The 13,733-nt window shown below is 45.2% G+C and overlaps 1 protein-coding gene across 4 annotated transcripts in view; it reads left to right on the top strand.

Annotated features, from left to right (window-relative positions):
* The window catches only part of Fyn (FYN proto-oncogene, Src family tyrosine kinase), a 191,723-nt gene that overhangs the window by 72,786 nt on the left and 105,204 nt on the right, over positions 1 to 13,733 (top strand). For 3 of the 4 annotated variants that reach the window (XM_034523784.2, XM_034523781.2, XM_076916763.1), the window contains one exon: positions 13,550 to 13,619. The exons of the other annotated variant lie outside the window; for it this stretch is intronic. The gene's annotated coding sequence lies outside the window, so the exon portion shown is untranslated. The remainder of the gene's footprint in view (positions 1 to 13,549; positions 13,620 to 13,733) is intronic. 4 annotated transcript variants of the gene reach the window in all.

Below are 13,733 nucleotides of genomic sequence, written 5' to 3'. Positions count from 1 at the left end.
TTGCTTCTTCCACTTAACATAATACAAAATTGTCAATTATGTTAATATGGATAAAGAACTATGACCTTTTCAGTTATGTAAACAGCCATTCACTACACTCTTACTATAAGGTACATATTCTCGTGGTTAGTGTTGTAAGTAGCACCGTTGTAAAGGCTCTGGCACTGAAGTATTTGTCTCTCCAGTTATTTATTGATGCAAAATAGGCTTGAGTTAAGTAAAAGTACAAACTTTGATACATAAAAAAGATTCAAAATGGGTCTAGAAAGATGGCTCAGAACTTAAGAGCACTGGCTGCTCTTCCAGAGGTCCTAAATTCAATTCCCAGCACCCACATGGTGGCTCATAACCGTCTATAATGAGATTTGGTGCCCTCTTCTGGCCTGCAGGCATACATGTAAGCAGACCACTGTATACATAGTAAATAAATAAATATTTTCAAAAAGGTTCTAAATGAAAATTTAAAAGTAAAACATTAATTCTTTATAAAGTAAAAATGTGGTGAGGACATAGTCTGCCAGAGACATTTACCTGGCACAGGAAAGTCCTAGGATGGATTCTTGGTGCCACAGAAATTAATTTACCAGAAGTTTCTTATCTTCTTCCAGTTTATATAATTAATGTAATTTCATTGGCCTGTGTCCTCAACACACATGACTTTTACTTGTGTGATTATTACCTACACAGTAAAATCCTATTTCTAAGGAGTTTTTCTTAGCCATTGATCACCACCATGATGTCAAGGTTTCTGCTTTGTTTGTCCTTGAATCCCTAGCCCGGTGACCAGGATCTGACACATAGTATCCACTTGTAGTATGCTGGTTGTATGAATCTAAAGCATATTTTCCCCTCTTCCTCTCCCCCTCTCTCCCTCTCTGTTCTCCCTCCTTTTCCTCTCCTCCCTTCCCCTCTTCTTCCTTCCCTTCCCTTCCTCCTCCCATTTCCATCCCCACTCCTCCCTCTCTCTCCCCTCTGTTCTCCCTCCTTTCCTCTCTTCCTTTCTCCCCCTCCCTTCTCCTCTTCTTCCTTCCCCTCCCCTGATCCCCCCTTCCCTTTCTTTCCTCCCCCTTCCCTCTTTCCCCTCCCCTTCCCTCTCTTTCCTCCCCCCTCCCCTCTCTCTCCTCCCCCTTCCCTCTCTCTTCTCCCTCTTCCCTCTCTCTCCTCCTCCCTTCCCTCTCTCTCCTCCTCCCTTCCCCTCTCCTGTCCTCCCTCCTCTGTCCCCCATTGGTAGAGACTCCCAGACAGGCAGCTGTGTCCCTACATTAGGAATCATGAAGACAGTTTGGAGAGGGTTGATGGTGGTCAGATTAGGTCAGATGCCAGATAGATGAGGGCATCAAGTCCTGAGTCTACAGCTCTTGGCAGCTTTGTAATATAATCTTGAGCAACTTAATTAATTTCTCCCTGATTCCATTATTTACCTGCAAATCAGAGCTAGAACCCATGCACTTGATAGAGTAGGGTGACGCCCAGCACAGAACCTGGCAGATAATAAACACTCAGTGAATATTCTCAGCAACAACCTTTCCTGAAACTTGAGCCTGCAAAACCTATGTCTCAGGGACATGGAGATTGAGTCATGATAAGTTGTGTGAGCTCTGAGGCAAATACACCTGGCTTATTCTCCCTGTCCTTCAGTGTCATTGTCAACCGAAGCCATGAACTGTTACTTGTCAGGTACGGTTGCTGGGAGGTCACATGCCAAAGTGCCTCAGGTGTTCATTATGGCCTCCAGGTAGGCCCAGTGATAGCATCCCTTTGCTGGTGTATGCGTGCGTGCATGCGTGCGTGCGTGCGTGCGTGCGTGCGTGCGTGCGTGTGTGTGTGTGTGTGTGTGTGTGTGTGTATAAATGTATATATGTATGTATGTACATCCCTCCCTCTAGCAGGGTGTTCTGCAGTTTTAACTGCTTTGGTGACACACAGAACTTGATACATTTTCTGTTACATGTCTATCTGACAAACATTTTCCTCAGAGTGGTACTATGGATATACCTCTTGCTTTTTAGCATTGTCTGTAAGTACTGCGGACTGGGTAGCATCAGCAAGCTTTCCTCAGACTTCTGGAAGCTGGCAGGGTTCACTTCTGTACAGCTTCTCCTTTGGCCATAGATGTCTGTCCATTTCCTCTGTCATTACATCACCTTCCCAGCAGGGTTCCTCCTCTGGTGACCTCATTTTAGTGTCATTTCCTCTTTAAAGATTCCATCGCCATACATCCGTGGTTCTGTGAAATACAGTTTGGGATAGGACTTCATGTAAATATAGGGTTGGGGCACAGTTCAGTCCATGACGATGTCCTTGAATGTTTGTCTTTTATTTAATTAAAGAAATGGTAACTTGAAGTTCGTGGCCTGAGTCCAGTAGGTCAAATGGCAGCTCTTGAGGGGGCGTGTCTTGACCTGCATTGGGGATCAACACCTGCTCTAGGATTTGCTTTTGATTTGTTGCAGAAACCTTAATGGGGTGGGATAGCCTTATGCAAACCCAGCAAGTACTTTAGCTCAGGAGTTGCGAATATTTTCTGTAAGGCCGGATTATAAATATTTTCATCTCTGTGGGCCATACGGACTCCACTAAGACAGTTCTGCTGTTGTCATTTGACTGACAGACCCACAAGCAGCCCCAGACAGAACACAAGCAAACAGGGGTGGCGGTGTGCCCATACGCTTTCATTTGAAATTTGAACTTCTTTTCTTTTCCAGCCATTAAAAAAAAAATGTCAAAAACCTGTTCTTAATTCCACAGGTCGTACAAAAACAGATCAGATCTTTGCACAGCTGTAGCTTGTGACTTGCTGGCCCTGTGACAAGACTTTCAGCTGAGGTGCTCTTACTGGAACTGAGCTGGGTAGTTCCTTCTGTCTGTATAAGTGCTGAACTGATCATCATATTCGATTTCTTTCATATATCTCCATTTTCAGAATTCATGATGAAGAAGTACAGAGAAGCATATGCCATTCCAGAGAATTCCAGATAGGGACTAGAGGATTAAAGGACCCACAGGATTGTCCTCTAGAAGTTAGTGGAATTGTGGGTAGGGTTAGCATCAGAAAGCTTGGGCGAGAGCAACAGAGCTTGAGTATGAGAAATACCCTCTTCGGAGAGCTTGTGTTTAGGGAAACAGTGACTGGAGGTTCATGGGTTTCCACAGTGTGGGTGTGGAGAGTAGAGCGAGTGACTCTGGGACCAGGCTCCCGGTCTTTCTCTTGGCATGAGGGGTAGCTGAATGAGGTTTCTTCCCCAGGCTGTAATTACCTCCTGAAGCGTAGTATGTCTCTCACGTCCTGTGCCGGTGGCCTTCATTCTTAGGGTGCTGGCCTAATTATAGAATGAACCTCTCTCCTCCAGAGGGTCCTAGAGATGAACTTCCTGCAAAGGCCAGTGTGGCTAGCCTTTTACACACCAGGGCTCCCTGGGACTGTTGTATTGGATGTGTGTAGTGGTAACAGCTCACTCTGACCAGAAGGCTGTCCCCAAAGCCAACATCCCATGTCTCCTCCCTGTGAAGCTGCTCTGAGGTCAGTCAATACTGCTTGCTGCTGACTCCCAGGAGTGCATGTGTGCCTGTGTGAGCACTGGAAGAGCCTGGAACTCAGAGGCCTGGCTGGAGTTCTCAGAGCCATTCTCAGTACTGCAGACCAGGCCGTGGAAACAGTCACCTACTCGTGTGCTGCTATGAGGCAGGAATAGGCAGCTCTCATGCAATGACATCTTGAGTGGTTTTTGTGCACCTTAGGCCAAAAATGGTCTCTTTCAAGATTTGTCCTTCTAGGATAGTGTAGGCTGTAAATCAAGGTTCCAGTAGAGTAGTTTTGATGTGCATGAAGTTGGCCTTGACTAGCCAAGTTTTTACTTTAAAAAAATCAATTAAGATAAAATTAAAATAGCTGCATTACTGTACTGAAACTCTCTGCTTTGCAACATCCAAACATGCAGTATAAAATGTCTGTACCTTGATAGTCATCTTAAGCGAATAAAACCCCTAATTTAATGAAATGCCACTTTGAAGCTTTTAGCACTATAAGTCTTTGAATTATCTTATCTTGTTTAAATTAATTTGCAATGTTTCTTAGCTTTCAATGCTTAGAAAAGTTCTGTTTTTGTTTCTGAGTCCCTTGGGTTAATGCCAAGAGTATTAGCATTTTTTTTTTTAATGGAAGTATAGCATTCTTGCATAAAAACCACAAAAGTTGTTAGGTGCACTGGTGGTGAATTTTTCAGGAGAGCTCACCTGTTAGCAGCAGCCAGCTGGAAAAAGAATGAACTCAAATACCAGGAACTCCTAGGCCCCTCTGGTCTTCAGCAGAGAACGTCCACCAAGTGCAGTTAGTAACGCTGTTCTTAAATAATAAAGGTTGGAGTTTATCTATCATAACTTCTCCATGAATGCCGCATGCCCGTGTTAAAGCTGGAGACCGTCCATTCCTGCTGCTGTATGACCCAGGTCGTGTATGACTACATCAGAACTCATTCAGCTCTTCCACAGTAGGTGGACTTTTACGTTGTTCCCGGTTTGAAACTATTGCCATTAGCGCCTCAGTGGGCAAGCATATGTGGTATTGTGTGGGCAAGCATATGCAGTATTCTGCAGGACGGACTCCCCGGTGTCTGAGTTCTAAGATGTGTGTCTGTTGACTCTGAGCATGCTCACCTGCTGTGAATGGGAAGACTGCCTGTGAACTAACACTGTTTCCTCACCGGCCTTTCCTGGTGTCTGTCCTGGTTACATCAGCCGGTCTAACCAGGACACGTTGCTGTAGTGATTTTAATTTGTTTTTCTTTTCTGGTTAAACTAGAACATTTTAAATGTGTTGGCTATTTCCTGTGTTTTTCTTCTCAACTCTTTGCCTGTTTCCTTGGGTTATCCCATTCCTTGGTGATGTATATGCTTAGCTGTCTGATGGCTACAATGTTACCACCTCCTCCTCCGCTCCTGATGCTGATGATGTCATTTCATAAAGAGAGTCTTAATTTTGGTATAATTCAGATTATGATTTTTTTTTCTTTTTGGTCAGTATGTTTTGTGTTCTAGTTTAAAAGTCTTTGCCTGTTGAAAATGTGAAAGTGTTCTATGGGTTGTTGACTTTGTTTTTTAATTCTGCCATTTATCTAGAACTAATTTTCTTTGATTTTTTTAAAGATTTATTTTATGTGTATGAGTACACTGTCACTGTCTTCAGACACACCAGAAGAGGGCATCGGATCCCATTGCAGATGGTTACGAGCCACCATGTGGTTGCTGGGGATTGAACCTGTTTAGGGCGGTCAGCACTCTTAACCGCTGAGCCATCTCTCCAGCCTCTAGAACTAATCTTTATACAGAGTCTTCAAGATACTGATACTATGTGTATTCGCTTTCTGTGACTGCTGTAACAGGGACAACAAAACCTTCGACCTGAGCAACAGAAATGGATCCTCTCAGACACATCCTCTGGAGACCAGAGGCCATCATTGAGGTGTGAGCGGAGCAGTGCTACCTCTGAGGCTTAGCAGGGAGAGACTCTGCTGGCTGCTGCTGGGGACAGCAGTTCTTGGTCTCCAGCTGCATTGCTCTGATCCTTGTCTTTCCTCCTTTGCACATGACCTTCTTCTCTGGGGTCTCCTTGTGTCTCTTCTTGGTTTAGGTTAAAAAAAAAAAAAAAAAACCCGCTGGACCCAACACTTATGGTTTTTCTGTGTAACCTTGTAACCTTGTCTGTATTTCTACAAGGGAGGTGTAGCTGCAATTTCCGAGTCAGGCCCCTCTGCGAGGTCCTTGCAGGTTTGGACTTCAACGTATTTTTTGGGAAGGTATAGTTCAACTTAACACCTTCAGTATGTCTTTACGTTGACTCAGTTCCATCTCTGTCCATCTTGGACCAGTGTGTTCTATTGGTCTATCTCAGTCTCCTGTACAGATGACTGTTCTTGACCAGTGTGTTCTATTGGTCTATCTGAGTCCCCTGTACAGATGACTGACTGCTCTTGACCAGTGTGTTCTATTGGTCTATCTCAGTCTCCTATACTGCTCTTGACCATAGGTTTTGGATAGAGAATGTCCATATCTGGTAAAGTCTTGTTTTCTTTTTCAGACTTTTTCTTACTTTTTGTTCTTTACATTTCCTGATGATTTTTGTTTACTGGTTACTTTCGGGGGGTGGGTGGGGAAGCACTAGTTATCCTTTTATTTAAAATTAAAGATTCGATCTGTGAGAGGATTGAAGTCTAAAAGTCCATGTGCCACACAGTCCTTCAGTCTGGGCTTGAGCAGCAAGCTCCTGCCCCACAGAGCCATCTCCTGGTGCTGGTAATTGGCTGTCTTTTGGTGGAGGTTTGGTAAAAGCAGAAGGGAGAGAAGGGAATTTTCTGCTCTGAATTCAACCGTTAAGGATTTTCCCCAAGTTTACTAAGCTTAACAGGGCTGAACTTAAATGGGTCTCACGAACTCCAAACCAGAGCTGGGCAAATAAAATAAGTACTTGAGAAATTCTGTTTTTATGGGAGGCATGTTGGGTTAAAACACTGCATCCTCGGGTGGTTAAAACAGGTTCTTGATAAAGTTGGCTCATCAGTGTTGTAAGTAAGAACCTTAGCATGGGCTATGAGAGATGCAGGGCTAAGATTTGGGCACTGGCTCAAGGAGGAACCAGACCTCTATTGTCAGTGCCCTTGGAACCCTGGGCCTGGCAGATGGGGCTCTAAATGAAACCTGGTCTACTGCACTTCTGCCTAATAATTAGAGTTTAGTATAAGCCTTAGAAGTGTGCATGTATGTACTTGTGTGTACAAATACATACATGTGTATGTGTGCTTGTGTTAGGCTGAATATGTGTGTATATGTACACACGTATGTGAGTGTGCATGTGGGACTATGTTTGTGTGTATTTATGAGTGAGTGTGAGTATGTGAGTGAATTTGAGCATGCGAGTGTGTATAAATGTGTGTGTATGTGTGTGTGTGAGAGAGAGAGTGTGTATATGTGTGTATGTATACTGGGTATGTGAGAGACTGGTACTAAAAACAAATTTTTAAATTCTAAGACACTCTTTAGCACTCTGTCTGTTCTCAAGCTTGATATGGTCACCGCCTACATGTAAGGTTTGTGTGATTCACTGTTCACCTCCACTCTGGGCTAGATATGAAATTACACAGAAGTGTACTTCCCCAGCCTTGCCTGGAGCCACTGGGGGAGGGGGTGCCTAGCAGGTGCACTTATGTCACAGCAGTGCAGTGTCTAATCCAGACCAGATTGCAGGTCCTAGAAACAGCCTCACTTAAAGGGACAACTCAGAAACAGTCACGATTGCCATAACAACAGTATTTGTTTGGTTTTCTCACTCTCCCTGCTGCCTGAGGTGATTTCACAACTGGGCAGAAAGATAGGATTATGGCACACATGGGTTTCATCGTGATAAGTTAGAGCCTTGGTGTCAAGCCCACCCTAGACAGTTAACTTACTGTCCAATGACACTTCATATTTTCAGTCCCAAATGAGTAGAGTACCCTTGATCTATAGGTGTCAATGTAGTAATAATAAAAATATGGACTTATGTTGGTATTCGCATTCCTTGGACGTTTGCTGGGCGCTGTGGGGGTGGCAGTGGCGCTCCCTGGACTCAGCTACCCGTTTGCCTAACAGTCCGCGTCGGTATATCCCAGTCTAATTTCAGAGCCACAATCCTCAGGAATCTATACTCAGCCTCTTAGTAGCCAAGAATGAGCTCATGGGTGGTTTTGTGATGTCTTGCACACAGTGGGCCTCTGCTGTGTCCTCCTGGTACTCGGAGCAGCTGGCTTTTGAAGTTTGACCTTCACATTCCCTTAGTCTGTGTTTGGTCAGTACCTCCTTCCTGCTAGCCTAATGCCTCCTAGGCCCTTCCTCCTCCTCTTCTTCCTCCTTCTCCTCTTCCTCTTCCTCCTCCCTCTGCTGTTTGCTTCCACTCCAGCAAATCATAAAACAACCACAACCTTGCTTGAGTCCCATAGTTTTTTGGAGGGAAGTCAGAATTGACAGGAGGGGTTACCCCATGGGTCAGTGACCCTTCCCTAAGTACCTGTTAATCAACCCCCCGACTCCCACCCAAAAGGAGGGGGGAAGTCTCCAGTCACTCAGTGGGCATGGTTCCCTAGAGAACCATCCTGGCGCTGGCATTGGATGGAGCTTTGTCTGTATGCTTGCTTGTTCAGTGTGTTAGTGGATCATTTGGCTATAGGTCTTCAGAGAATATTGTGGTGGTGAAGGGGGTAGACTTGGGGTTGGGTTTTAAATCTCTTGTACTGTGTTCATAAACTGCCCGCCTTCACACTCCATGTGACAGCGGTATCCACAGAGGAGCAGAGAAGGGGAGGGAGAGGCACACCACCTCTCTCTGCCCTTATTCTTTGTTTGTGTTTAACCTTGTAAATAATAGGTAGTGGGGGGGGGGTTGTTGTTGTTGTTGTTTTTTATTTACTGATTTTGTTTTATCCTGAGACAGGGTCTCTCAGTGTGTAACCCAAGGTGGCATCAAACTTACGATCCTTCTGTTTTAGCCTCCCAGGTTTTGAGATTACTGATGTGTGTCATCCTACCTGGTAGTCACTGACTTTCTAGCAGTGTCATAGCCCCAACAGTTTCAGGATGGACGTGGCTCAGTAACCACATGGGACAGAGTCTAATTTCCAGCTAGCAGCCTTTGTAATACCCATTCCTTATCCTTTTTTTTTTTTTTTTTTTAAGAGCATTCCACTGTAAGAAAAACTGATCAACCCCTTGTAACATGCATGAGACCCAGTGATTTATTCAACCAGTTAACAAGTATTTTTGAGTGCTCACTTCATAGTAGGCTCCCTTGAGAGACTGTTTTGTGGGGGTGGGGGGGTGGGGGGGTGTTCGCGCACTCATGTTGACCTGGCAGCCAAAGTGGCAGCCTGGCCAGTTAGCCAGTATGCCCATCTCGGCCGCCCTCTGGGTAGATGGCCTCGTGCAAGCATCTTGGCCACAGTGAAACGTTTCTCACTTTTAAAGCATGGGTCTAGGCTGTAAATCCTTCCCAGATGACTTGTTGTGGTTGGGACCCTCGATATTCATATATACTTAAGGTGGCAGAGGAGAAGCCAGAGCCAGGACGTGACAGTGACACTTTCTTAGTTACTCAGTCAGCAGTCGTGGCAAGTTCCATGCCAGGTACTGCACAAGTGCTGGGAACACAGCAGTGACCATGGAGAGATCCTTCCTTCCAGCTGAAGGGAGCTGATGGAGGCACAAGCCAGAATGGCAGCAGAGCAGCTTGAAATTGATGGCACAGGATGCTGCTGGGACCAGAAGTCGGAAGTAAGGAAGCGGGCAGGGAACACTAGAGTTGTCTGGTGGGACGCTCCCGTTCGCCACAACTCCTCCATGCAAATCAGATTTATACTAAAGCCACTAGAGTGTGGTTCTGTGTGGTGGCCAGTCTGTTTGCTTTCCTCAGAAAGGTCTTTACTAAGAGCCAGCAACATGTGAAATGGTATAAATGCCTGCATAAGATACAGCCCTTCCGATCTTTTTCAGACCAGGGAGCCCCCGCACCCCCCACCCAATTCCACAAGTAATTGGAGCAGATCCAGAAGCCCCAAGCTCTTCCTTATTTACCCGTCAGTAATTACTCATCTTCCCTGTCAGAGGCTGGGGCTGAGCAGTTAGTCTCCTATTGTCATTGCAGGAAATGGCATCCATGTGACTTCTGGAGAAGGCAACCAGTGACCGCTCTGGTTAAGATAATTTGGAAAGGGCTCCGTATATCCTCTGTCAGATTGAGTCCAGCTGACTTGGAAAGCTTTCGGAACTGCAGACATGAGACGGTCACCATAACCAGGGCACTGCTGGGTCAGTTCCCTGAACAGAATAAATCTCTGCAGAGTTGGGACTCCTCAGAAAGTGGGGTGATCAGTGCCTTGCCACTCTCTCCCTTTTATAACATTACTTAGGATCGACTCCTTTAAAAGTTTTCTAGGGTGAACTATTGAAAGTTCCTCCGCTCACGGAGACCTAAGCAGTGAGGACTGCGTGGGATCTCAGGTGCTGTGCTCACCTACAGTGAGCTTCCCTGTGTTCTCCCTGGTTCCAGGACCAGCCACATCCCCAGGCTACAGCAGCAGAGCTGTGAACATCCCAGGCATCTCTCATACACACACACACACACACACACAGACACACAAGCACACACACACACAGACACACAAGCACACACATACAGACACACACACAGACGCGCGCGCGCACACACACACACAGACACACAAGCACACACATATAGACACACAAGCGCACACACACACACAGAGACACACACACAGAGACACACACACACACACACCAATGGACAAAAGAGATCCAGAAGAGTGGGACGATCCTAGTAAAGCATTCTGTCTCGTTGGCTTATACTGAGCTGCATGGTTTTTGTTGACTCGATCTCTGGCAAGAGTCTGGGGGTCTCGTGAGTCAGAGCCTCTCCGTCCTTAGTAGACACACAGCATACACAGCAGTATACACAAGCATATCACCTGGATAAGCTTGACTCAACTGAAGCCTCAGGTCTGACAACTCCTGTGAAAGGTCCTCTCAGTGGTTGGTGTCCTGCAGTGCTCTAAACCATCCCAATGCCTGCCTCTACAGGGATTGCTGCCCCCTGCTCTTAAGGCACTGTGGCTGGGCAAGTGTATGTAAGGGCTCCCTTAGGAAGAAGAAATTGAGAATAGTCCTGTATCAGTGAGAGCTATCCCTGTTCACAGTGTGTACGGAGAAGGTCACCATTAACCCAGAAGTCACGCACAGCCTTGGTGTGCTCTAGAAACAGAGGGTACAAAGGGGGCTTATGCATTGTTGTGTGAGAGCACTTATAAGAACAGCATTTCTCCTTCACCACCACGTACACACTGCAGTTTTAGAGACCAAAGATGCAGGAGACAAACCACCCCCTTTGTTATCCTCCGTTTGTTTTTACTGGTAACTAACAGTATATATCCAAATGCTAATGAGATGGCAATAAATGTGCCCCAGTATAGAGATGGTTGTGAACCAGCTCCAGCCCGATCGGTTCCTACAGGACACAGCTCATCAGCCTTGGGAGTTACTGGAGAGGAAGAACACCCTGCCGCATGACCTGAGAGTCACTTGACATGATGTTAGATGTGGGAAGTGCTGCCAGTGGTAAATTTCTGCCCAAGCAATTGGTCACTGTGCCCTGGTTACCAGTGCTCAATGAGGAACTCGTTAAGCTTTCTTCATTTTGAAAAGGGATAACTGTGCTAGTTTTTGTTTGCTTTTGGCAAAAGATACACGGTCACCGCTTCTGAAGCTACTTGGATAAAGAGGATAATACGGGCAGCCCTGTGTCAACCATGACTCTGATTCATCACAGATGCTACAGGGCTTGGAATGAAGGATGTAGCCAGATGTTAGGTTGACCTACCTGAGGTTGTTATCTCTGGTCTCATATGCAAAGACATCACTCCTGGGGCTGTCTCTTCAATCTACCTGCCCCAGCACCACAGCGTCAGATCTGCTTGATTGACAGGAAGTTGGATCTTGGTCTAGTTTCCAAGTGCTGCTAACTGGCCTTGCCAACATGGTTTACCACTTTATACTGTACAAGACCCTGGGAGCTAGAGAGATTCCTGGCTGCTCTGGACCAGCTGAAGGAGGCTGCTGGACTTGATGCTCTGGAAAGGCAGGGGCCATATTTATCACTTACGCCAATGTAGGCATCCAGGGTGTTACTTATCAGTGAATACTTATCAGCTGGCCTGTCCCCAGAGACCCGCCAGTCATCGGCACACATGAAGCATCCACGCTCTAAAAGGAAGAGAACGTTTTGTTGCCTGACTTTGGTCATTTATAATCTAAATACAGAATGCCGAGATGTCCATCTACATTTTTAGGGCCTCATAGGCTGCCCAAGAGATGAGATAATATTAATATCAGCCAAGCTTGTACAATTAAAGTGTATTTAATCGGAATCACTGATTGATTCCGACATTACTTATGGATGTACTTCCCTTACCAAGCCAGCAATACAGGAGGATATTATGGAACCAGGAATAGAGGTAGAAATAATATAACTCTCCCAAACTAGGAAAGTCAGTGAAACTGTGGAGGTAATGAGAGTGGGTGAGGAGCGGCTTAAATCTAGGGCCGCGGCCATGGCTGCAGTGAAAGGGTCAGGGCCCTAGCGGGAAGGAATCCACTCTCCATTTCCCTTAACCGTGAACTGAAATCTGGCATTTCTTTTTATTATGTAACAGATTTAGCTTTGTATAGAGTAGGAGTAGGATAGTAAATGTTTTAATGTTATATTACAGTTAAGGACATCCTGAAATATGATTTCATTTAAGGATTCTTAAAAGTGGCATTTACTTTAGACTTTTGCAGAAAATCATTGAACTGTCTACCAAAGAAAATCCATCTCAACTTTTTTTTTTTTTTTTTTTTTTGAGACAGGGTCTCACTATGTAGCTGATAAATATTTTGATAACTGAATATGGATACATTTTCCTTCTTTTAAACTCTGTACATTTCACATGTTAATTTGTTAATTTGTTAAAAGACATTAGTCTTTTAAAAATTGAATAAACAGTAACAACAACAAAAATTTTAATTAGAATTCTAAAAAATGCTATAGACTGACCTAGATAACCCTGAAGGGCAAAGGGCTCCTGCCTAAGAAAATACCTGGACCTTCTACTATTAGGGATGGGATGGGAGGCACCCAGGAAGGCACTTTTCAAGGCCCCACCTGCTTGAGAACATGCAGAAATAAAGCCAGGACAAGTAAGAATCTAGGCTGGCATCATCTCGCATGTAAATGTGCAGATGACAAGAAGAATCCCTGTAAAAGGTGTTTGAAAAAGTGCTCAGCAGAGCCAGGAGAGTGGGTGGAGGGGTGGTTGGGAGGCACTGAAGGCCGGGCACAGACCAGATAGAAGGAGTCCCCACCTGGCTGTGGGCTCAGCTGTAGGTCTGGGGCCTGGTGTGCAGTAGAGGTGAGAAGCCATGTTAGGTCTCAGGTTGGGGCAGTGTGAAGCATTATGGTCGAAGCTTTCGTTTACTCAGATTTACTGGTGCCTGCTGCTGCTTTCAGCCCCTGTGTCCTGTGTGTGACAAACTGAATGCAATGATGATGACCCTGGGAAATTGGAGTTCACATTTCCTATGTTACCGATAATGAAATGAGATTTACTGAAGAGGAGAGAGAAAAGTAGCCTGGGACCTCCCAGAACTAGAGCTCTGAGAGAGAAGAGAGGAATTGGCCCCCGGGGAAAATGTGAGGAGTTTAATCTTAGGTATTTCCCCATTGTTCTCTTACGTATTTGTAAGTGCAGTTTCTTACTGATTCAACTGCTCACGGGTTTTTTTTTTTTCCCTTATTAGCATATGCTAACATAATTTGTAAATTGGTTTCATTTTCCTGGGCAAACAAAGCAAAGGGGCAGCTGGTAGGGAGTTTGCTGAGTGGATGAGTGCCCCAGTCGGTGAAGAAGAGCAGAGTGAGTGTCGGGGAGATTGAAGCGGATTGTGAATATGATGTTTATCTGCATTGTTTTTTCAGACTCAGTCCGACCGCTGGTTTAGAAGACATGTGGTATATATAAAGTTTGTGATAGTTGGTGGAAATTTGGGTAAGTGTTGTCACGTTTATTTCTAACACATTTAGTGTAAAATGGTGCCACCGAGGGGAAGCTCCTGCCCCGCCCTGTGCATTTTTCAAATCTGCTCTAAACCTCAAATGAAAG

This window comes from Arvicanthis niloticus, chromosome 20, assembly GCF_011762505.2.
Source record: "Arvicanthis niloticus isolate mArvNil1 chromosome 20, mArvNil1.pat.X, whole genome shotgun sequence".
In the NCBI taxonomy this organism is placed as follows: Eukaryota; Metazoa; Chordata; class Mammalia; order Rodentia; family Muridae; genus Arvicanthis; species Arvicanthis niloticus.
This window is presented reverse-complemented; position numbering and strand designations above follow the sequence as displayed.